Genomic DNA, 26,432 nt, shown 5'->3' on the forward strand with positions numbered 1-26,432 from the left:
GAAATGAAACACTAATGAGTAGGCACCTAAATCACGAAGGAACCTTAATAAAATCGTTTTATCTAGCAAAGAATATAAATAAAACCCATCGATAGAAGCGATGGTAATGTCGTTAAGTTTTTAAGCGGAAGCAGAAAATCCACATATTCTATCCAAGTAAATTCAATGTTAGTTTGTATTTGTAAAGGTAAGACTGTGGCTCTTAATTCTGTCTCTGACATGAATTTCCGAAAATACTTCTGTCAAATTTCCGAAAATACTTCTGTTACTGAGGTGGAAAAAGTCTTTCCGTCGAAAGGAGTCAAATATAAATAAAAGCTATCAAAAGAAGCAAAGCGATGTCGTTTAAGCTCTCAGTACACAAAGCGAAATCAGTGAACCTGTATATCCTAGCCAAATAAATTCGCTGTTAGTTTGTGTTCGTAAAGATAATATTGAGGTGCTTAACTCTGCTACTGATTTAAACTTCCGAAAATTCGTCTGCCACGGAGTTTAAAAAACCAACAGCGCCATCTATTGGTTCTTTGGCGTACTACGAAACTAACAGTGCCCCCCTCTTGGCTCTTTGACGTATTACGTTGTGATGATTAAACATCCAAACAACTAAGCATGTTCGCCTCATTAGCGCAGCGGATTGGGGCCTGGGTTTGATTCTTGGCCAGATCATGAATTTATTCTGCTCAGGGCTGGGTGTTATGTTCTTCTTACATTTCTATTGTCATAACTGACATTCACTGTTAAGATGGCTGTATGTACACGTCCCGAATGACAACTTTTTTAAAAAAAAATACTACTAAACTGAGCAGACGGTTTTAGATAAAACTTTAAATTAAAATATTTTTTCCCTGTTCCGATTCTGATGAAATAAAGACTTTATGTTGCCCCAAGTTACGCTCTGATTACCTGTGAAAAGCGTGTTGAAACAGACAAGCAGAGAGACAAAACAATTTTACTATTTTATTGTTAGTATAAACCTAATACTTTGGAAAATATAAATCTTTGAAAACGAGTGAATAATTTATAGTAGCTCCATACGTTCATTGATTCAGTTATACTGAAAGCAGCATTACAGATTGAAAAGACAAGTGCCAGACAAGCAGTGATACGTGTATTTCGAGAGCAAGTCGTGCAGATATGCTGTCTACTAATAGTCTGTAGTAGGAATTAAAATCCATGGAGAAGAAATAAAAACTCTGAGGTTCGCTGATGACATTGTAATTCTATCAGAGACAGCGAAGGATTTGGAAGCGCAGCTGAACGGAATGGTCAGTGTCTTGAAAGGAGGATATAAGATGAACATCAACAAAAGCAAAACGAGGATAATGGAATGTAGTCGAATTAAATCGGGAGATCCTGCGGGAATTAGATTAGGAAATGAGACATTTAAAGTAGTAAAGGAGTTTTGCTATTTGGGGAGCAAAATAACTGATGATGATCGAAGTAGAGAGGATAAAAAATGTAGACTGGCAATGGCAAGGAAAGCGTTTCTGAAGAAGAGAATTATGTTAACGTCGAGTATAGATTTTAAGTGTCAGGAAGTCGTTTCCGAAAGTATTTGTATGGAGTGTAGCCATGTATGGAAGTGAAACGTGGACGATGAATAGTTTAGACAAGAAGAGAATAGAAGCTTTCTAAATGCGGTGCTACAGAAGAATTCTGAAGATTAGATGGGTAGATTACATAACTAATGAGGAGGTATTGAATAGAATTGGGGAGAAGAGAAATTTGTGGTACAACTTGACTAAAAGAAGGGATCGGTTGGTAGGGCATATTCTGAAACATCAAGGGATCACCAATTTAGTACTGGAGGGCAGCGTGGAGGGTAAAAATCGTAGAGGGAGACGAAGAGTTGAATACACTAAATAGATTCAGAAGGATGTAGTTTGCAGTAGGTACTGAGAGATGAAGAAGTTTGCACAGGATAGAGTAGCATGGAGAGCTGCATCAGACCAGTCTCTGGACTGAAGACCACAACAACAACAATAGTCTGATGTTGAATCGATGCGACAGGAAAGAACTGGTGAAGTAAAGGAACAGTTTGCACAGTCGTCGAACGACCGGGAAACTTAAATTGTATAAGAGAAAATATGTAACACTGGAAGTATACCAGTGTCCGGGCACCCTGGATGGTCGGACGGGCATATAAACCGCCGCCCCAACCCCTCCACCCCATCTCGTCGGATGCGAGGGCAGGATCTTCCCACTGTGCAGCCTCACTCAGTTTACTCAGTTCGAGTCCAGAGCCTTGGCCACTACAGTATCACGCGACAGAGAATGAGTTGACCTCGTACTTGATAGAAGCGTCCCAGTGTTCCCCTTGGGTGGTTTAGGGAGAGGGGCTACGTGTCCGTGTAATGGAAGAAAAACAGCCCGCGGTTTCCAAGGATCGGCTTCCGTTGCGCAAGGCTGCCAACTGACGGCGTCTGCGTTACTTCATCCGGGTGAAAGCCGGCCGAGGAGCGACCAAACTGGAGCACGTCGCGTCCATTACGTCTCGGCCCGCCGAAGTCCTGACGCATCCTTGCGGTGGCCTCCAGCCAAACACTGCCGCCGCTGGAGCTGAGCTCGTGGGCCGTTCGTTAAAATCACGGGTGAAAGTGCAGCCCACACCTCGCGGGACGGGTAGGGCCACGAATCTGCAGAGGACGCAGACCGCGACTTTGGAGGCCGCGTGGCTGGCCTTTATCGGAGCGGTATGAGGACCAACTATACCGATGGAAATACGAAATGTTAAATGGTCCTCACACGTTCAGTATTATCGTCTAACCGTCAAGATACTGACCGTCTGAGGACGGGTACTGAAGTACTATTTCACTGTTGCTGTTTGAGTTTACATACACTCCTGGAAATGGAAAAAAGAACACATTGACACCGGTGTGTCAGACCCACCATACATGCTCCGGACACTGCGAGAGGGCTGTACAAGCAATGATCACACGCACGGCACAGCGGACACACCAGGAACCGCGGTGTTGGCCGTCGAATGGCGCTAGCTGCGCAGCATTTGTGCACCGCCGCCGTCAGTGTCAGCCAGTTTGCCGTGGCATACGGAGCTCCATCGCAGTCTTTAACACTGGTAGCATGCCGCGACAGCGTGGACGTGAACCGTATGTGCAGTTGACGGACTTTGAGCGAGGGCGTATAGTGGGCATGCGGGAGGCCGGGTGGACGTACTGCCGAATTGCTCAACACGTGGGGCGTGAGGTCTCCACAGTACATCGATGTTGTCGCCAGTGGTCGGCGGAAGGTGCACGTGCCCGTCGACCTGGGACCGGACCGCAGCGACGCACGGATGCACGCCAAGACCGTAGGATCCTACGCAATGCCGTAGGGTACCACACCGCCACTTCCCAGCAAATTAGGGACACTGTTGCTCCTGGGGTATCGGCGAGGACCATTCGCAACCGTCTCCATGAAGCTGGGCTACGGTCCCGCACACCGTTAGGCCGTCTTCCGCTCACGCCCCAACATCGTGCAGCCCGCCTCCAGTGGTGTCGCGACAGGCGTGAATGGAGGGACGAATGGAGACGTGTCGTCTTCAGCGATGAGAGTCGCTTCTGCCTTGGTGCCAATGATGGTCGTATGCGTGTTTGGCGCCGTGCAGGTGAGCGCCACAATCAGGACTGCATACGACCGAGGCACACAGGGCCAACACCCGGCATCATGGTGTGGGGTGCGATCTCCTACACTGGCCGTACACCACTGGTGATCGTCGAGGGGACACTGAATAGTGCACGGTACATCCAAACCGTCATCGAACCCATCGTTCTACCATTCCTAGACCGGCAAGGGAACTTGCTGTTCCAACAGGACAATGCACGTCCGCATGTATCCCGTGCCACCCAACGTGCTCTAGAAGGTGTAAGTCAACTACCCTGGCCAGCAAGATCTCCGGATCTGTCCCCCATTGAGCATGTTTGGGACTGGATGAAGCGTCGTCTCACGCGGTCTGCACGTCCAGCACGAACGCTGGTCCAACTGAGGCGCCAGGTGGAAATGGCATGGCAAGCCGTTCCACAGGACTACATCCAGCATCTCTACGATCGTCTCCATGGGAGAATAGCAGCCTGCATTGCTGCGAAAGGTGGATATACACTGTACTAGTGCCGACATTGTGCATGCTCTGTTGCCTGTGTCTATGTGCCTGTGGTTCTGTCAGTGTGATCATGTGATGTATCTGACCCCAGGAATGTGTCAATAAAGTTTCCCCTTCCTGGGACAATGAATTCACGGTGTTCTTATTTCAATTTCCAGGAGTGTATTTTCATTTTGTCATTTGGAGGTAGTGTATGGTGTTGTGGACGCTAGAAAATGGAGTGCCGACATATTCCTCTGTTTGAGTTCAATAGAGAGGTGACAGCAGCAGAGGCAGCCAGAAGCATTTACGCTGTGTATGGAGATAATGATATTGGACAGAGGACGGTAAGAGAATGCTTTTCTCGTTTTTAAGGAGGATCTACATCTACATATATACTCCGCTAGCCACCAAGCGGTGTGTGGCGGAGGGCAAAATTCGGGCCAAAGTCACTTTGGTTCTGGCTCTACACTATGGAAGTGTCAGCGATATGGAAACTTGAGATCTCAACTCAGCTTCCAGTACTCTGTTCCCGACAGTTCGTAGTGCACTCTGGTGGTAGCTTCCGTCCAGATTTAAGGTGGTGTCATGCGTCTATCCGTCTGCGCCAGTCGAATTATCCTACGATTTTCTCGTGGTGTATGCAGACCTTCTGGAAGAACCTGTGCCTTCTCTTCTCGCCTGTGGTCATTGCTTTTAGCCTCTCACATCCTTACCGTCAATGATTCGACGTTTCTCAATGCCCGAAAATAGGGCACATGCACACGTGCTCTGGACGTTCTGTTTTGCGATTTCCACCTCAACAGTTCTAGTAACGTTAAACCCACCCTATAGCCAACATGTACTCACACTATTGTTCATCTGCACGAATGTTTTTTTCCGTACTGAAAATAAGCTCGCATATAGACGAGATGTTAATCAACATATACTATAGCCACGGAAATACTGGGGTATCAGAAGTCTGGTAGCATCCAGACGAGGTGTGGATGGTTTAATACCTTCCATTTCGGTTAGTTTGACGTAGCCTTCCTCCATTGCTGCTTGGCCACTTCCTTTTCACAGAACATGGTTCAAATTGCTCTGAGCACTATGGGACTTACCATCTATGGTCATCAGTCACCTAGAACTTAGAACTACTTAAACCTAACTAACCTAAGGACATCACACAACACCCAGTCATCACGAGGCAGAGAAAATCCCTGACCCCGCCGGGTATCGAACCCGGTATCCCGGGCGTGGGAAGCGAGAACGCTAGCGCACGACCACGAGCTGCGGACCACAGAACATGGATAGTTGCTCTTAAAATACAGAAAACCGTTTTAGCGAAAGTTTCTAAGCGTATACGCTGAAAATTCTGATAACCCTCACAGGCTCAAACCACCAAGATAGGCTGTGAAGTGTAAGTTCTATACTCACTTCTAATAGCACTACTAACGGCCTTGCCGCAGTGGTAAAACCGCTTCCCATCAGATCACCAAATTTAAGCTCTGTCGAGATTGACTTAGATGGGTGGCCATCTCGTCTGCCGAACGCTATTGGCAAGTGGAGTGCACTAACGCCTTGTGAGGCAAACTGAAGAGTTGTTTCATTGAGAAGTAGCGGCTCCGGTCTCGTAAACTGACAAACGGCCGGGAGAGCGGTATGCTGAACACATGCGGCTCCATATCCGCATCCGCCTGTGGGCTGAGGATGACACGGCGGCCAGTCGATACCGGTGGGCCTTTATGGCCTGTTCGGGCGGAGTTTAGTTTAGTTTTTAATATCACGATTAGTAGTTTTGACGCTCTTCAATTCTCAAGCAGCGCTCTACAATACACGGAAAACAAAATAATGAAATAAAATACAGTCTAAAATTTTTGCGTTAGAGATGTTAAGAAACAAAAATAATTAAAGCTACCGTTAACCAAAGGCTGGCATGAATTATTGCAATGCTGCACAACGCATGCTCTAGTGAACACCTCCCTCTGGCTTTTGTGACTCAGCCAATCAGCTACACAGTCCAGTCAAATGGCTCTGAGCACTATGGGACTTAACATCTGTGGTCATCAGTCCCCTAGAACTTAGAACTACTTAAACCTAACTAACCTAAGGACATCACACACATCCATGCCCGAGGCAGGATTCGAACCTGCGACCGTAGCGGTCACGCGACACAGTCCAGTCACATTAACGTGACCACCGCCTATGATCGACGTCAACGTGCAATAACCACTCACAGACAGCATGTGGCAGCACTAGCAGTGGAAGGGATACAAAGCATGTCGGGGAAGGGCGAAAACAGTGCAGTCGTTAATACAGAGACGGAAGGATTTATCTGAAGTTCAAAAGGTCATGATCATTGGCTTTCGGGCCAAGGGTGGAAACATTTCTGGAACTGCTAAGTATGTAAACTATTCGCGTGCCACCGTGGATAAAGCATACTGTACATAGCGAAATTACGCCAAGATAATCGCGGTGCGCCGGCCGTTGTGGTCGAGCGGTTCTAGGAGCTTCAGTCCTGAACCGCGCTGCTGCTACCGTCGCAGGTTCGAATCTTGCCTCGGGCATGGATGTGTGTGTTGTCCTCAGGTTAGTTAGATTTAAATAGTTCTAAGTCTAGGGGACTGATGACCTCAGATGTTGAGTCTCATAGTGCTCACAGCCATTTGAACCATTTGAACCAATCGTGTTGCACCACAGGCCAAAGATGAGTTTCTCCTCAACGACCTTTCAGCAGACTTTGCTGAGTACGGGTCGCCGCAGCAGTCGCCTGGTTCGTGCTGACTGCTGTTCAGTGGTGACGAAGGATGGAATTTGCATGCCAGAACCGCAACTGGACGTCCACTGTGTGGCGATAGATGGCCTTTTGAGATGAATCATGTTTTATACTCCATCGAACAGACGGCCGTTGGCGTGTAAGGCATTGAACGTCAGTAAGCAAACACCCTACAACAACCATCGGAAATGTCTAGGCCGGAGTAGTGCGTCTTACGGTCTAGACAACGTTTTCTGGCATTCCATGGATGAGCTCGTCATTCCGGAAGGCATAATGGCTCAGCAGGGGACCATGTTTACCTCTAAATGCTCTTTGTTTTCCCTCAGCACAATAGCAACTACCAACAGGACAACCCACATAGCTTGCAACGCACGTGCGTGGTTCGAAGAGCACCAGGATGACTCTACCACACTCCATTGGCCACCAAACTCCACGGATTTAAACCCAGTGTAGAATATGTGGGATAACTTGGACTGGGCTGTATCACCACGGATACTCAACCGAGAAACACCGCAGCTGGCCACGGCAATGCAGTTGGCATGGCTCCACATCCCTGTAGGAACCTTCTAGAATGTCACATCCTCTCCCTGCACGCCTCACGGCGGTCCGCACTGCAAAAGGTGTTTATTTAGGATTTTAACAGGTGGTACACCGTATATGGGGCCCTACAGTAACGAGGACTCCTTACCACGAAGATAGTTGCTATTTATCACACCAGGAAGTTTTTGCCAGAGGTGAAAGAAGTGATGACTGACAGGAAAAACTCCTAAAACCGATTTAAGATCAAAGCCTGGACCTTTGAAATATGGTTATGGTTCAAATGGCTCTGAGCACTATGGGACTTAACATCTGAGGTCATCAGTCCCCTAGAACTTAGAACTACTTAAACCTAAATAACCTAAGGACACCACACACATCCATGCCCGAGGCAGGATTCGAACCTGCGACCATAGCGGTCGCGCGGTTCCAGACTGAAGCGCATAGAACCGCTCGGCCACACCGGCTGGCGAAATATGGTTAAAACGCGGACAAGAAGGCAGTTGTGCATTAAAGAAATAGTGACTGTTAATGATTGAAATTTTTTTCAAAGTTGATAGTTACTCCGTCCGGACAGGCCTTGGAAGGCCCAACGGTACCGACCGGCCGCCGTGTCATCCTCGGCCCACAGGCTTCACTGGATGCGGATGTGGAGGGGCATGTGGTCAGCGTACCGCTCTCCCGGCCGTATGTCAGTTTACGAGACAGGAGCCGCTACTTCTCAGTCAAGTAGCTCCTCAGTTTTCCTCACAAGGGCTGAGTGCACCCCGCTTGCCAACAGCGCTTGGAAGACCGGATGGTCACCCATCCAAGTGCTAGCCCAGCCCGACAACGCTTAACTTAGGTGATCTGACGGGAACTGGTGTTACCATTGTGGCAAGGCCGTTGGTAAAGTTTAAGGTGCAATATAGGTAAATCTAGAGTAATACATTTAGTTAACAGTTGTAAGGCATCTACATCAACATTGTAGCATTTAGGATGGTAAGCTGTTTACGTGGATAGTATAAGGTACAAGAAAACTGCATTTTCGGGCCACAGACACACTCCAGCAACGATGAGATTTATTTTTCTCGTTTACAGAACGATCATAACTTGCCCCCCCCCCCTCGCCACCTTCTTCTCCCTTCCCTCGTCTTCGAGAGGAGGGAGATTTTGAATGAACAGGGAAACCATGATAAAAGACTATAGCACGAAATAGCGAATCTTAAGCTACGAATTATCATGGCGGTAAGTAACCTGATGTAGTAATATATATAGGAAAATGACTCCTATCAAAGGGATGTGTGTATTGTGGAATATTACATAATAAGTCATTATTTTGCAACATGTGGAGGTGGCCTCTGTTGTGGTGGTGGTGGGGGGGTTAGCGAAAGCCGATTCAAAATTGTACAGTTAGAATGATCCGCATGCGAGCCTGCTAAAACCGCTGTGCAGGGCGTCACTCTTAGCTGTGATCTGAAAAGAGGAAGGACGTGCCTACGTACACCACGGAATTGGCTGAGTACAGCCGAAGATGAGTAAAAATTCAATGAAGTGCAGTAACCCACATAGATGATTACTCGTATGTAGGCCTAGATGCGTAGACAGTCTGCCACCGTTTATTTACCTGTTTTATTATTACCAAAATGTCCTTGGTAGTGTGTGGTAGTAAGCTTATTTAAATTAAGTATTAATGAATATTCAAAGTGCTTCATGGTACGACTGTTAACTTGTAAGATCCTGCCGTCGATTATAAATGCTGTCAGGAAAGTTGGTTCGCTGCCCTCACCAAGACCTGAAGAAGAGCCAAACTTACTTCTTTCTCTTCTACGCTGTTAAACCTAGTAGCGACCCTGTTTTTCAGTATTTAATTTATTTTTGTCACATTCCAGAGTTATCAGTTGTCTTGCAACAGGTCTTAACTGAAATTGTAGCGCGTAGGACAATGCAGGAAATGAACCTGAAATGCTAAGGTAATAAAGGTGCTGGTACTGTGAGTCAATAAATAATCAACACCCAGAATTCGCGTAACCCTACAATATGACGGGGACAATTCGAAAGATGTGGGTAAGTAATGGCTGGTCAACGGGAGACGTGCGACAAAATTATGGTAGGAATGCAAACGAGCATTGTGAAGGTAGATGTATGAAACTCAAGGGAAATAAGTGAACGACACTGGCGAAAGAAACGAGTATAATACCATTCAGAACAAGGAGGAAGATGTCTGTACACAGAAACCAATCGGGAAAAAGATCAAGAGTAGTTTCAAGTGCACTGTAATGGAAACAAACTGCAGCAGAGTTGATACAATGCGATCTGCAAGTTAAATATGTGAGAAAGCCGAAACCGACGAAACTACAAAACACACGTGTATTCTTAAAGTAGTTTGTGGATTCTTAAAGTAGATGGGATACATAATTCATTGCACTGAAGTAGTAAGGAGGTAATGGAAAAGGAAGATCACAAATTTATTGTATGTAACAGGATATTGATGTATTGGTGGAGAAATAGAAACTAAATTATTGGTTGAGGAACGTTGTGCTTATCCAGACCGTAGGCGAGACATAGGGCCTTACTGTTTGAGTCTGGCGATGCCGATATCGGTTCATCAGCAAAGAGAGCTTAAGGAATAATACCGGAGGAACTCCTGTAACAGTGAAGAAAGTAGACAAGAACGGGTACAGTATGTCAAAATTCGTCTTCCGTGTAAATATTAACAGGTGTCGGGCATATGTGATCGTCTTAAGCGACTAGACGTAATTGTAGTTGTCACACGCATTATCCTAATTGTGTAAATCAGATAATAATAACACTAATCGTAAATGCATACAGCGAGCTTAGGGATATTACATCTATGAAAGATATTACTTCGTATGGAGGAGTACAAAGTCACAATGCAATCAAATGGAAACGGGGCCAGAAAATGCATCTGAAATCGAGTCGTTCACCGTAAGATGGCTTGGTGGAGGTTATTAAAGATGTATATAAGTTTTCATTTTGATGAAAACAAATCACTTGGTACATGTAATTTAGATTCTCTTGAAGTTAGTATACTCTCATCAGTATGTAGTGGTTGCGAGACACTGTCCCCTTCATTAGAATTCTGAAAGTCTGATTGTAATTTACTAATGTGGTTCGCCTTGTTTTTCTAGACGTCGTGAGCTGGGTTTCCGTAATCTTCGCTCTGTTTCATCATTCAGGCGGAACGTGGAAACAAACAAATCCATTACAGTGACCAGACTGATGGCTAAACTAGGACAGCGATTTCGGAATGGACCACAAAATTACCAAAACCAGTAAAGGTAAAATAGGATTTGTGGAAAAGGCAACGTATGGCAAAATTTTGGTTATTGCATTCAGACTATCACTTTTGCCAAGGTTGTGTATCAATAGTAAGTCACCCACTGTCCAATTTAATTTTTTTGTTGTCTGATAAGTATCCGAAAGAAACGACGTAGACACAGTAGGTCCGCCTCGATGCTAAACAATTTTATTTGTTGAAACTTCCTGACAGATTGAAACTCTGAGCCGAACTGGGACTCGAACCTTAAATCATTACCATTCTGCTCTAATGTCAGTATTTGGCAGGCAAGGACAGGAGAGATGGTGGCGTGAAGTTCCTTATCATCACACTTCGCTCCAAATTTTGAGGCAGAATTTAGCTATCTTCATTGAGTTTACTTCTCTTATTATGAGTAACCTCTTTTGGCTTTCAGGTTGAAGTGTGATTTTTTTTTCAATAACCCGCACAGAGTAGATTAATTCTATCGTTTGGTTTTCAGATCTTATATTCGGCAAAGACGAAACATTTGTCAAGGCAGGTATTTTCGACTATTTGAATTATGGGTTATGCGGCGACATCCGTTATTTGTCAAGTTCATGCTCCTGTGAATCTGGCGTTATTAATACAGAATGTTTTTATTTGAATGGGCGTATACACAAAAGTACCATATTACTGATGCTGGACCATTACGTTACGAAACCAATCTGCGTCACCGAGTTCTCCAACGCACGCCTGTGGGAGATGTTAGTACCGACAGTACTTGGCCGATAATGGAAGAGATGTGTTGATTTGACGTTCTTCATCACGAGGCTTTGCTTCAGTGTCCTGTATAAAATTCCGAACATGTCAACTGTGCCTTACGAAGTGAAGTCTTGTGAACCTATCTGTAGTGATCCGTCCGTCAGAAGACGACTTCAAAGCACGGTAGCCCCCTTAAAATTACTTGAGGGGAATAGGCCAACTGTCAGCTCCAGGTTTAACTTTCTCCCTTCTCTCATCATCATACAACACAGACATCACATGACGCACACAACATACACTTCCATTAGCGTTAACTACACTCATCAGACACACTTAAGACGCTACTCTCAAACACTGCAAGTAAAGGCGCTATATTGTGCGGAGGAAAATAATCTTGTCCGATTAGGTGGCTGAATCAATCCCCTGGTGTCTCACAGCTAACAATAGCTTATGAAGCTCCCTTTTCCTTTATTACGCTAAGCTACAGCATAACTCTGTCGTAACATCTGGCTAAAGAACAGCTTCTCGAATCAAGATACAATACAAAATCTTCTACTAATTTCTTCGCTAATTTTAGCTAATGAAAGAAGCAGTAAGGCTTATTTCAGTACTTTATTTATCATTATTTCATCACTCTCGACACCAGCCATAGGGACGTACACGTCACCTATTACTCCTACTGGCAGCAGGAGACAGAAATATTCTTGTTTCAGCTGACGGTTAACACACAGCGATAACGCACTCCATAGTCCATACGCCACACACAGTCCATACTCAGCCTAAGGACGATGCCATTCGTGGCGTTCAGCTTCAACCTCGATGTCAGTGGCGCAGTGACTAAACGGTGGGTTCGTTCGGAAAAATCCGGGTTTAAATTCCCTTGCTACTATTAAAATTTCGGAAATTATTTGTTTCTCTAAACCACTTGAGGCGAATACAGGAATTGTTACTCAGAGCCCCGAACGATTTTCCTCTCGTTCGCTATCCAGCCGGATATTTATCTCTACTAGTAGTATTACTGTTGTGTTCGGATACAAGTTGCAACACAAGAATACTCAATAGCCCTGTTGTGTATAGATTTAAAACCAGAAAAAAAGCCACACACACGTCGACACAGGCTGCAATGTAATCCGCTCTAGTCCGATAACAGGTAGACTTGGAAGAGAGAAACAGAAATAATTTGTCAATCAGCTTAAAGCCGCCTTCAGAATCGTTTAACCCTTTCCAGCCCAGTGATGCCATATGGCATCATCATATTTAACTTTTTCCCAAGGCCAAACTATTTGTCCAAAGATTATAAACATGTGTGCAGGGCTTTCTAAAGTTTATTGTTCTTAGATTGGCTACCGTGAATTCGCTAAAACAGAGAGCACCAGGTTACAATGCCTTGACAAAAGTATTGTTGCATGGTGTCTACAGCATCGTGCACCCAGTTGGACTTTCAAAATATTATATGAAGGTAAAGGAAGCAAACTAATATAAAAGTTGCACTAATAAATTATTGTTGAAAGTGTAAATTAGCTAGTACACACTTTGAAAATAATGCTAGTTACGGTAATTTTCTGCTTGGAAGTCACAAACATTTGGGCATTTGTTATGTTACCAAATGTAGTACATGCAATAACTTCGACTAAAGTTTACCATGATCTGTAACTCTAATATTTTTAAGTTTCTTTTGAAGCTTTATTATACTAACTAATATTAATATGTTAAAATTTTTATTGGTGTAATTTACCAGTTTTTTTTTTTTTTTTTTGCTGCTTTAGTAAAAAAATTCCTGGTTTGTTTACCAGACGATTCGCAATCATAACTCATTATCAGAAGAAGAAATATTGCTGCTTCTCGAAGGTGATTTATCTGATTTGCACCTTGATACGTCTGATGTGGAGGAAGAGATTGAAAATGCTCGGCAGCAGGACCCTACTACACTAGATATACAGTTTCTTCAAGGAATGGACCTTGATATGGTTGAAATTCTGAACCCTCAAGCCAATGATGAAGATTATGTTCCCTTAGCTTGAAGATTACTTGCTGAGCCAAGCCTTGCACCAAGTCATTCAGCTCAGAAAATTCAGTGTGATACACACCGGGATCTTCGGTGGAGAATGAAGGACATTGAAGAAGTGGACACATCACGTAATGCAGTTTTTTCTGACCCTCCAGGGGATGAACTGACACCTCTTCAGTATTTCAGAACAATGTGTAGTTATGACATTATCCAGAACCTAGTCGAGCAGTCTAATCTGTACTGCACGCAGAGAACACGTGCATCCTTAGATACAAATGTTCGTGAAATAGAAAAGTAGATAGGGATAAACATCCTAGCAGGTGTTGTAAAAAGCCTAGTTACAGAATGTACTGGGCAGAGGCTACAAGATTTTCTCCAATAGCGGACTCCATGCCTAGAAATAGGTTTGATAAGCTAAGAAATTATTTACATGTGAATGACAACACTAAAATGAAACGAAGAGAGGTCCCTAATTATGACAAGCTGTTCAAGGTGAGACCATTTGTTGACAAAATCAAGCAAGGTTTTTCAATTATTGAACCTGAGGAATATCATTCAGTTTATGAATTAATCATTTCTTTCAAAGGTCATTCATCCCTGAAACAGTATGTAAAAACCAAACCACACAAGTGGGGTATAAAGGTTTTTGCCCGTGCTGGTTCTAGTGGAATTGAGTACGATTTTGAAATATACCAAGGGAAGGGAACTGTACATAATGATACTGGTCTTGGTATAAGTCGTGATATTGTGATAAGGTTTGTGGAACGACTGCCAAAATATAAAAATTTTAAAGTGTTTACAGACAACTGGTTCACCTCTTACAATCTTATTTCTGCCCTGAAAAACTATGGCATTTTGGCTGTTGGAACTGTTAGACCCACAAGACTTCAAGGCTGCAATCTAAAAGCAGACAGTGAGCTGAAAAAGCAGGGACGAGGATCATACGATTATCGAACTGAAACAGAAAGGAACATCATAGCGCTGAAGTGGTATGATAAAAAGTCTGTCGTTCTTGTATCATCATATGAAGGAGTAAGTCCAGTAGAACCAGTGAAACGTCGGTCAGTGGTAGAACGAAAATATATTGATGTTCCAAGGCCAAACATTGTTAAAGAATATAACCGTTCGATAGGAGGAGTTGATCTGCACGACATGCTGGTTGCTTTGTATAGGAGTAATATAGATGTGAAAAGATTTTATCTAAGGATCGTATTCCACCTCCTTGACATGTGTGTTGTGAATGCGTGGCCCCTATACCGCCGACATTGCAGACAAAGAGGAATTACCAAACACATGTCTCTGTTGATTTTTCGGTCTGATGTAGCTCATGGACTACTAAAAACAGGAGACATTTTGATAAGAAGACGAGGACAGCCATCAGATGACAGTCCATCGCCTACAGTTGTGAAGAAACGAGCCCCATTGGTTCCCAACCCATTTGATGATGTAAGGTATGACAACATTGGACCTTGGCCACAGCATGTAGAAAACAAACAGAGATGTAAATTGTGCATTGCAGCATATTCTCGAACGAAATGCATCAAATGTAATAAACCTCTTTACTTTACCAAAGACAGGAACTGTTTCTTAAATTTTCATGTAAAGTAACAATCATGCTGTAAAAAAACATAAAATTCTAATGAAATGCAAGTTACATTATTGTATGTACTAATTTTTCTTTAATAAACTGCATCAAATTGTGTAATTAAAATATTCATTCAAGTTCCATTACCAAGCACTGTGACATCCCAACCACCTGACTGAAGGAAACAAATCCTGCCCAATGATGCCATATGGAGTCATCCCAAATTTCCCTCCAAAAACAAAAAAATAACAAAATTTCTTATAAATATATATTATTACAATCATTATGTGGGGAAACACGCGAAAAAATATTTTTTCCCACAAGTAAATAAAAGTTGGGGTGGAAAGGGTTAAAAGGACATACATACACTGTATCTCCCAAAAAACAAGATTCATTTACAAGAGTAGCATGGACTAATACCGAGTATTACATTACCTAGGAATATATAATTATCAAAAAATGCCCAAACGAAAAAGAGTGTACGCGGAAGAGTCAAAAGTCCTCTGACAATGCCGTAGAAATCACTATATTCTGGCACGTTATGTAACAACGATCCAAGTCAGGATCATCGCTTGTCTGGACGCATACGTATGCGTTTACGAAAGGCTTCTACCAAAGAAAGAGACCCCAAGAAATTACTATTTCATACAGCTCAAAGCAGATCCAGACCCAAACTTAGTGAGCAACTTGGTAGTGAACTTATGGTCAAGTTTCCCATTTTATTTCGAGCACCCTAAACACTGAATGCTAATCAAAACATGTGTGATCGGTGGCTTTCCCGGCGTATGTGTTGGTTCCAGGGCTCTCGGGTGTCCAGCCGGATGCGATCGTTGAAGTCCCCCGATATTTCGGCGAATAACCTTTCCGCCATCATCAGGTGGTTCTGATGGAATGGTCTGTCTGCTCATTGTCAGTGTTATTTATGTTCTTGTGAGTTTAGTACAATTCTAAGTTACTTGTGTAACCAGTCAATTACAACTGGAACGTTTCGTGAGTGGCTAAAATATGCAGATGGTAAGCCTCTATTCAAGAAAGGGGTAAAGAGATACCATCAAACTACAGACCTATTTCACTTTTGCCAGCATTCTCAAAAATTTTAGAAAAAGTAATGTACAGGCAGCTTCTCAACCATCTGACCACAAATAACATATTATCAAGAACACAGTTTGGATATCTGAAGGGTTCTGATATCGAGAAGGCTATTTACACCTACAGTGAAAATGTACTTAATTCATTAAATACCAAATTACAAGCAGCAGGTATTTTCTGTGATTTGTCGAAGGCATTTGATTGTGTGAACCACAACATCCTTTTAAATACATTAGAATTCTATGGTGTCAGGGGCAGTGCTGCAAAATGGTTCAAGTCATATCTCGCTAATAGGAAACAAAAGGTGTCAGTGCAAGGGACTAGTGAATTAAGTCATCACTCATCATCAAAATGGGAAGAAATTACATGTGGTATCCCACAAGGATCCATCTTAAGGCCATTGCTTTTTCTTGTGTACATTAATGATTTCTCATCAGTTACACTGCCAGAAGCTGAGTTCGTTTTGTTTGCCGATGACACAAGTATTGCAATAAATAGTATGTCGAGTGTAATTCTAGAAATATCTGCTAATGATATTTTCATGGTTATTAATAAATGGTTTAAAGCCAACTCACTGACATTAAACTTCCAAAAAGACTCACTATATGCAATTCAGAACCTGTAAGAGGTTTCCACTCAGCATATGTATAAAGTATGAAGAAGAGCAGATAGAAGAGGTTGACAGTCTTAAATTCCTGGGATTATAACCTGATAATAAATTCTGTTGGGAGGAGCACACCACAGAACTGCAGAAACGCCTTAACAAATCTGTATTTGCAATTCGAGTGTTAGCAGACATAGGCGACATAAAAATGAAAAAGCTTGCATACTTTGTCTACTTTCATTCCATAATGGCATATGGTATAATATTTTGCGGTAACTCTTCAAGTCAAACAAAAGTTTTCAGAGTCCAAAAGCGTGAAATACGTATTATTTGTGGAGTAAATTCACGGACGTCCTGTAGAACCTCTTCAAAGAACTGGGTATTCTAACTACTGCCTCTCAGTATATTTATTCCTTAATGAAATTTGTCCTAAATAATATATCTCTTTTTCCAACAAACAGCTCAGTTCATACATACAATACCAGGAACAAAAATGATCTGCACAAGGACTTAAAAGTACTTACTTTAGTTCAAAAAGGGGTCCACTACTCAGGAACACTCATCTTCAATAATCTGCCAGCAAACATAAAAAATTTAGTTACAAATAAAGATCAGTTTAAAAGGAGCCTGAAAGACTTACTAGTGGCCAGCTCCTTCTACTCCATTGACGAATTTTTTAATAGAAAAAAAGATATATTGTATATACTCATACTATTAATATTGTTATTTCAGCTTAAAAAAATGATGTATTGTATATACTCATATTATTAGTATTGTTATTTCAACTTTTTTTAAAAAAATTGACATGTTCCACATCCACGAGGATCTCCTCAGCTCGGATCTATGGACCTAAAATCTAATCTAATCTAATTCGTCAGTCGGGCTACGATTCCCTGCGCCGACGAACCGTTTGCGGCCGCCGAACTTCCGGTTCCGGCCGCCGACATTCCGTTTCCGGCGCTCGCAAATTTGGTGGGTCTCATATTCTGACAAAACGTTTTCCTTAGAATAGCAACACTGCGTCGTTCCAAAGACAATTCTGAATGATCCCAAACTCTTTAGATAATTGGCTCCCAACACCATAGTAAGCAAAGCTGTTCTCATCCAAAGGTTGGTTTGAACAGTTGGATTACGCCGTCGCTGAAAAGTTACTGTAAAAGTAAGAATCGTAAAATACAGGGTTATTACAAATGATTGAAGCTATTTCACAGCTCTACAATAACTTTATTATTTGAGATATTTTCAAAATGCTTTGCACACACATACGAAAACTCAAAAAGTTTTTTTAGGCATTCACAAATGTTCGATATGTGCCCCTTTAGTGATTCGGCAGACATCAAGCCGATAATCAAGTTCCTCCCACACTCGGCGCAGCATGTCCCCATCAATGAGTTCGAAAGCATCGTTGATGAGAGCTCGCAGTTCTGGCACGTTTCTTGGTAGAGGAGGTTTAAACACTGAATGTTTCACATAACCCCACAGAAAGAAATCGCATGGGGTTAAGTCGGGAGAGCGTGGAGGCCATGACATGAATTGCTGATCATGATCTCCACCACGACCGATCCATTGGTTTTCCAATCTCCTGTTTAAAAAATGCCGAACATCATGATGGAAGTGCGGTGGAGCACCATCCTGTTGAAAGATGAAGTCGGCGCTGTCGGTCTCCAGTTGTGGCATGAGCCAATTTTCCGCGGGCTACGCGTGAAACTTGCCCGCACGCGTTCAACCGTTTCTTCGCTCACTGAAGGCCGACCCGTTGATTTCCCCTTACAAAGGCATCCAGAAGCTTTAAACTGCGCATACCATCGCCGAATGGAGTTAGCAGTTGGTGGATCTTTGTTGAACTTCGTCCTGAAGTATCGTTGCACTGTTATGACTGACTGATGTGAGTGCATTTCAAACACGACATACGCTTTCTCGTCTCCTGTCGCCATTTTGTCTCACTGCGCCCTCGAGCGCTCTGACGGCAGAAACCTGAAGTGCGGCTTCAGCCGAACAAAACTTTATGAGTTTTTCTACGTATCTGTAGTGTGTCGTGACCATATGTCAATGAATGGAGCTACAGTGAATTAATGAAATCGCTTCAATCATTTGTAATAGCCCTGTACTTGGATGTAACAGTGCTGAGTGATCTGAAGTGCAATTACCACTTAAAACTCCCTATACGAACCGTGTATCCCGTTCTGACATTTATCTTAAGGAAATTATATTCACCTATCGAAGAAGCAGCTTATAAAACACATTTAATACCGAATATTACCCATCAGGTTGGGACTGTTGCCAAGTTTTGATTAATAGAAGAGATAGAGAAGATTCAAAAGAAAACAGCAGTGTTGTACATCAAGGATATGTTTACTGCTGAGATTGCGACAGTGTGCGTTCCAAGAAGAGACTGACATCATGCTAGTTCCCACATACGTCTGACAGAATGACCACATCGTAGAATTTAGAATTGCTGCCGAAGTTCGTCCACAGTCGTAGATCCCACGAACCATTCTCGAATGGTACAGTAAAAGTGGGCAAATGATAATAGTACCATAAGTACCCTACGCCGAACACTGTAAGATGGCTTGCAGACTTTAGACGTAAATGCAGATGCAGATTACAATCGCAGTGCATTACTTGTACCAAAATCCACTCCAACAATAAGGTTAGGTCTATACGTTGATTTAAAATGCCGTGTTATAGAGCCGTTGCCTTCTCCCATGGCATTATTAATCTCCGCTACTAGTCTATCTCATCCCGAAAGTCTCGTATTTGCCGTTGGCGGGTTTCGTATTCTGACAGTGTCCTATAGCAACACAGTCCCGGGTTGTGCTCAGTGGCATTCTTCATTTCGTAATCCGGCTTCTTCATTTATCAGCACCGAGCAAAGAGCTGCAAAGTAATGGCTTGTAGGGAGTCGGCAGTCGGAAGGTGACCTCTGCGGGCTGGAGAATCCACGAAGGCCTCCCCGGTGGCTCGGCGCCGACCCTTGACCTACCAGTGGTGTTGCGTCACAGCAGACGAGCTGGCGCCTTCCAGCAGGTTCTTCCTCACCGCGTCCTTCCCTCGCGCCGCTGCCGCGCGTGCGTAGAATTCTTAGTCCGGACTCCCATGATCTTAATTTTACCTGCTTCCCTACGAGAGAAATTTGTAAAAACTGATATGACTCTAAACGAACGAGGCACTTGGCCCTGTCGGAATACCAGTTACACTACTATCCATTAAAATTGCTACACCTAGAAGAAATGCAGATGATAAACGGGTATTCATTGGACAAATATATTATACTAGAACTGACATGTGATTACATTTTCACGCAATTTGGCTGCATAGATCCTGAGAAATCAGTACCCAGAAGAACCACCTCTGGCCGTAATAACGGCCTTGATACGCCTGGGCATTGAGTCAAGCAGAGCTTGGATGGCGTGTACAGGTACAGCTGCCCATGCAGCTTCAACGCGATACCACAGTTCATCAAGAGTAGTGACTGGCGTATTGTGACGAGCTAATTGCTCGGCCACCATTGACCAGACGTTTTCACTTGGTGAGAGGTCTGGAATATGTGCTGGACAGGGCAGCAGTCGAACATATTCTGTATCCAGAAAGGCACGTACAGGACCTGCGACATGCGGTCGTGCATTAGCCTGCCGAAATGTAGGGTTTCGCAGGGATCGAATGAAGCGTAGAGCCACACATCTGAAATGTAACGTCCACTGTTCAAAGTGGCGTCAATGCGAACAAGAGGTGACCGAGACGTATAACCAATGGCACCCCATACCATCACGCCGGGTGATACGCCAGTATGGCGATGACGAATACACGCTTCCAATGTGCGCTCACCGCAATGTCACCAAACACGGATGCGACCATCATGATGCTGTAAACACAACCTGGATTCGTCCGAAAAAATGACGTTTTGCCACTCGTGCACCCAGGTTCGTCGTTGAGTACACCATCGCAGGCGCTCCTGTCTGTGATGCAGCGTCAAGGGTAACCGCAGCCATGGTCTCCGAGCTGATAGTCCATGCTGCTGCAAACGTCGTCGAACTGTTCGTGCAGATAGTTGTTGTCTTGCAAACGTTCCCATCTGCTGACTCAGGGATCGAAACGTGGCTGCACGATCCGTTACAGCCATGCGGATAATATGCCTGTCATCTCGACTGCTAGTGATACGAGGCCGTTGGGATCCAGCACGGCGTTCCGTATTACCCTCCTGAACCCACCGATTCCATATTCTTCTAACAGTCATTGGATCTCGACCAACGCGAGCATCAATGTCGCGATAAGATAAACCGCAATCGCGATAGGCTACAATTCGACCTTTATCAAAGACGGAAACGTGATGGTACGCATTTCTCCTCCTTACACGAGGAATCACAACAACGTTTCACAAGGCAACGCCGGTCAACTGCTGTTTGTGTATGAGAAATCGGTTGGAAACGTTCCTCATGTCATCACGTTGTGGGTGTCGCCACCGGCGCCAACCTTGTGTGAATGCTCTGAAAAGCTAATTATTTGCATATCATAGCATCTTCTTCCTGTCGGTTAAATTTCGCGTCTTTAGCACGTCATCTTCGTGGTGTAGCAATTTTAATGGCCAGTAGTGTAGATTTTACACAGAGTATGGACCACAAGTAGTCCCTTTATAACAATGGGTGATTCAAATAGAAAGAAGAGATTACAGTTGTTTATTATAGACAAATTATAAAAGATAGCAACACATCGCGCCCATCGTTGGATTGACTAATGTTCAAAGTTTTGACACAGCTGTGCACTATTTGTTTGATGCAACATGGTGACTACACCACAAGAGAAATCATTCTGCGTGTTGAAATTTGCGGGCAGTATAATCCAGAGTTCAAGCACAGCGTGCATTCCTCTGTAGGGTAAGCGAGAAGCCGCCTCTGCGTAAGCAGATTTCTCACTCGCATACAAAATTCTTGGAAGTTGCTCGCATATGCAAAGGGAAGAGCACTGGTTGACCACGCATGTCTGATGAAAATGTCGAACGTATCCGAGATGCGTTCACACGGAGCCCTCGGAAGTCCACAAGACGGGCAGGCCAAGAACTTCAGCTTCCTCAGACAACTGTGTGGCGTGTTCTGAAACGACGCCTGCACATGAAGCCCTACAAGTTGCAGTTACTGCAGCAGTGGCATCCCGGTGACCGTAACAGAGGGTAGAAATTTTGCATTTCATTTCTCCAGGACCTGGCAAAGGAGACATTTTCTGAACGACTCATCCTTTCGGACAAACTGACGTTTCTTCTATCAGGTAAAGAAAACCGCAGTACAATAAGAATTTGGGGGTCACAAAATCCTGGATTTATCGTCGAAAGGAGAAAGACCGAAACTGAATGTGTTTTGTGCCGTTTCTGTTCACAAAGTTTATGGACCTTTCTTTTTTGCGGAGGAAACTGTGACAGATTTGCTGTTTTCTCAACTTTATGAAGATTCCATTAATTTCACCTTGAGGTGCGATTTTACCCTAACAACGCCATCCCACAACGTTGGATCGGAAGAGGTGGACAACATCCTGTTCGTTGCTTTTGTTCTTCCGAGTCATTAGACCTCACACCTTGCGATTTTGTGTGTGTGTGTGTGTGTGTGTGTGTGTGTGTGTGTGTGTGTGTGTGCGTATTGAACCGGGGACCTAGAAACGACGGAGAGGCTTTCTCGCCGTAGCCCTCAGTGATTCACAGCCCCACAACAGGCCACAGCACTCCACCCACCTCACCGCCGCCCCACACCGAACCCAGGATTATTGTGCTATTTAGCCCCCAGTGGAGCACCTGGGAACGTCTCATACCCGACGAGTGTAACCCCAATGTTTGCGTGGTAGAGTAATTATGGTGTACGCGTACGAGGAGACAGGGATTTGCGCAGCAATCGCCGATAGTGTAACAGGCGGAATAAGGGGAACCAGCCCGCATCCGTCGAGGTAGATGAAAAACCGCCTTAAAGACCTCCACAGTCTGGCCGGCACACCGGACCTCGACACTAATCCGCCGGGCGGATTCGTGCCGGGGACCGGCACGATTTCCCACCCGGGATTCTGTGGAGGTACTTGAAAGACAGTGTATCTGTCCCATCTATGGCAGCTACTCTTCATGAACTGAGAAATCAAATTGTTGAAGCTGTCGATTCAGTAAACAGGGACGTGTTGATACGTGTGTGGAATGAAATAGACTACTGTTTAGATGTTTCTCGAACAAGGTGTATAGTACAGTGTCTGTGCGAACATGAAACTTTGAACCGCCCTCTATTCAGTGACATTTGCAATGTGTTTCTATCTCTCATAGATCGTCTAACGAACAACTGAAACATGTTCTTGCTTTTTGAATCATTCGTAGTATTTATGTTAAAAGATCTGCCCCTTATGCAGGTACGCACCTCATTTTTCTCCGCGGACCGCTGCAAGAGATGCAAGAAGAGAGTCAATGAGGTTCTGGATGCACCGACATGGATGTGAAGCCATGCCGACACAAGTGCCGAGGCAGCTGTGGTAGGTTACTCGTTTGCGGATCCATGGCGCGTACAGCTCTATCGAGATGGTACCACAGATTCTCGATTGGGTTTTAATCTAGAGAGTTTGGCGGTCAGAGGAGTACGGTAAACCCATACTGGTGTTCCCCCAACCACAAACGCACACTGCGAGCTGTGTGAGACGTTGCGTTATTCTTCTGCTAGATAACATTATCCGTAGGAAAAAAAACTGCGTCGTGTAGGGTAGAATATGGTATCCAATAGTAGATGCATACTTGTGTTCATCCATTGTGTCTTCCAGAACGAGATCACCCAGGGACCACCACGGAAACATTCTCTAGACCGTAACGCTCCCTCCTGGTTCCAGGGTGTTTTGTTTCCAGTCGTTTCATTCCGTAGATGCCAACGACCATCTGTCCGATGGTCTTGTTCGAAGATGGCTCTGTCATCCGCTTAGATCGTAACGTCGTCTTTTGTGCTGCTGAGAGATCATTTACGTAGAGGTTGAAGACATGGGCTCCAGTGTGCTTCCCTGGGGTCCTCCAGCTTGCATACCATGTCTTGTCGACTGTTTGCCCTGCACTTTAGTGTTAAAACATCTGTACCTATAGATGAGCGCGTATTAATGGTTAATCATAACCAGACGTACGCAATCATCGCAGTACCCACATCCTGCGAAGACCTCAGTGAACACTAACCCCTACGCAGAGATGACTGTAGACCTTTGTGTGGTGCATCACGCCGGTGTGGGCGTGGACGGGCTCCAACCTATGTGTGAGTATTTTTTTTTTTCTCTCAGGGATCGTTTCCTTCACCTTATCCCACTTAGCAAAGTCATGATATACAGGGCGATATTTTCCACCGTGTACAAACTCTAGGGATTGATCGATGAAAGGATACGGAACAAAAAAACGTCTAATGAGCATAAGTCCGAAAATGTATGCTTTCCATAGGAGAGGCCATTCATTCAATCATACATTGTTACAGAGACTGCGGCCTAATACGCGCTGCATCATGCAGTCACAGCTGTTTTACGTGCTGAAAATGGGTTCCATATGCCTCTACTCAAGCGTGTATGCGCCGTAGCATGTTCTGTCTCACACCTGTCTCGGTCAGGCTACATCCGAAGAGTGTCAAAGGCAGCATGAATACGCTGCTCCAGTGACTCCACATATGGAATGGGTTCTGCATACTCGATACTTCTGAGATGGCCCCATAACCAGAAATCGTACAGGCTGAGATTCGGTGAACGAGCAGGCCATGCAACTGGACCCCCTCGTTCGATCCATCGACCACGGAAGACACGATTGAGATGCATCCGGACGTTAACGGCGAAGTGGGCTGGAGCACCATCATGTAGCAGCCGCATAAGCATTCGTATCATCAATGGCACTTTTACAGCAGGGAAGGCAAGAAATCCTGATTGTTCCTGCCTGTTAAGCGACGTGGAAGGAAGACTGGTCCCAAAATACAGTCGCCAATTATCTCTACCCAGACGTTCCGGCTGCACCGATGCTGATGATTCGCTGTCACCATACCATGGGGTTCTGCATACTATCCCACAAATGACTCTTAATGAAAGTTGAAGATACCAGCCACTCCACGTAAAGGTGGCCTCGTCTGTCAATAGGATGGGTGACACAAATCCTGGAATCGTGGTTGCCAGGTGAAGAAACCAGTGAAAAAACTGTTCCCGATGTGGACTGCCTGTCGCTAGTAAACCCTGCCCACGCTGTAAGTGCCAAGGGTAGTAACAATTGTCAGGGAGAATGTTCCACGCGGTCGTCTGGTTTACCCAGTACTGGCGGGCTAACTACCTGGTACTGACACGGCGGTCGCCTTCCACAGTATTAATCACATTATTCTCCAAGTCTGGTGTCGGAATATTTCGAGTGATTCGTTCGTGATTTCCTGCTTCCTGAAACGACCCTGTCTCAGACAAACGACGAAACACAGTTGCAAACATCGAATGTTCAAATGTGTGTGAAATCTTATGGGACTTAACTGCTAAGGTCATTAGTCCCTAAGCTTACACACTACTTAACCTAAATCATCCTAAGGACAAACACACAAACACCCATGCCCGAAGGAGGACTCGAACCTCCGCCGGGACCAGCCGCACTGTCCATGACTGCAGCGCCCGAGACCGCTCGGTTAATCCCGCGCGGCACAAACATTGAATGCTGTGGTTGTTGTCGGCGAGAGTAGGTCTCCTGGTACAACCGTGCTGCCCGCCGCCCGTTGCCGTTTGCCTTTCTGTTAAGTAAACACCATGCCGGCAAGCTCTCGATCCGAATACGGGACCGTTGTATACAACGCTGTCGCATATCCACGACAATTTGGGTCAGCAAGAGAAGTGAATCGGACCCAACACTACCAATTACGATGGCAGAAGAGAGCGCTAGGGCATGACTTATGAGGAACACTACCACCCTCTAGGAGGAAACCAAGCATACTGTACCTGTGGCTGCATGGCACATCCCGTATTAGACCGCAAACAAAGTATGATTCAATAAATGGTCTCTAGCATGGAAATCATGCATTTCCGGACATAAGTTCATTAGCCTTTTTTTGTTCCGTATCCTCTCATCATTCCGTCGGGTGATGTAGAGGGTATTAGATTAGGAAATGAGACACTTAAAGTAGTAAAGGAGTTTTGCTATTTGGGGAGCAAAATAACTGATGATGGTCGAAGTAGAGAGGATATAAAATGTAGACTGGCAATGGCAAGGAAAGCGTTTCTGAAGAAGAGAAAGTTGTTAACATCGAGTATAGATTTAAGTGTCAGGAAGTCATTTCTGAAAGTATTTGTATGGAGTGTAGCCTTGTATGGAAGTGAAACATGGACGGTAAATAGTTTGGACAAGAAGAGAATAGAAGCTTTTGAAATGTTGTGCTACAGAAGAATGCTGAAGATTAGATGGGTAGATCACATAACTAATGAGGAAGTATTGAATAGGATTGGGGAGAAGAGAAGTTTGTGGCACAACTTGACCAGAAGAAGGGATCGGTTGGTAGGACATGTTCTGAGGCATCAAGGGATCACCAATTTAGTATTGGAGGGCAGCGTGGAGGGTAAAAATCGTAGGGGGAGACCAAGAGATGAATACACTAAGCAGATTCAGAAGGATGTAGGTTGCAGTAGGTACTGGGAGATGAAGAAGCTTGCACAGGATAGAGTAGCATGGAGAGCTGCATCAAACCAGTCTCAGGACTGAAGACCACAACAACAACAACAACATCCTCTCATCGCTCAACCCCTAGAGATTGTACACGGTGGAAAAATCCCCTTGAAGGTGCTTCAGC

The 26,432-nt window shown here is 44.4% G+C and overlaps 1 protein-coding gene and 1 pseudogene across 1 annotated transcript in view; both read right to left on the bottom strand.

The window, feature by feature from the left end:
• Nucleotides 1-26,432, bottom strand: part of LOC126100324 (uncharacterized) — a 129,412-nt gene that overhangs the window by 38,763 nt on the left and 64,217 nt on the right. The window lies entirely within an intron of this gene.
• LOC126102282 (5S ribosomal RNA) lies at nucleotides 8,140-8,257 on the bottom strand (annotated as a pseudogene).

The sequence above is a fragment of the Schistocerca cancellata genome, chromosome 9 (genome assembly GCF_023864275.1).
Source record: "Schistocerca cancellata isolate TAMUIC-IGC-003103 chromosome 9, iqSchCanc2.1, whole genome shotgun sequence".
NCBI lineage: Eukaryota > Metazoa > Arthropoda > Insecta > Orthoptera > Acrididae > Schistocerca > Schistocerca cancellata.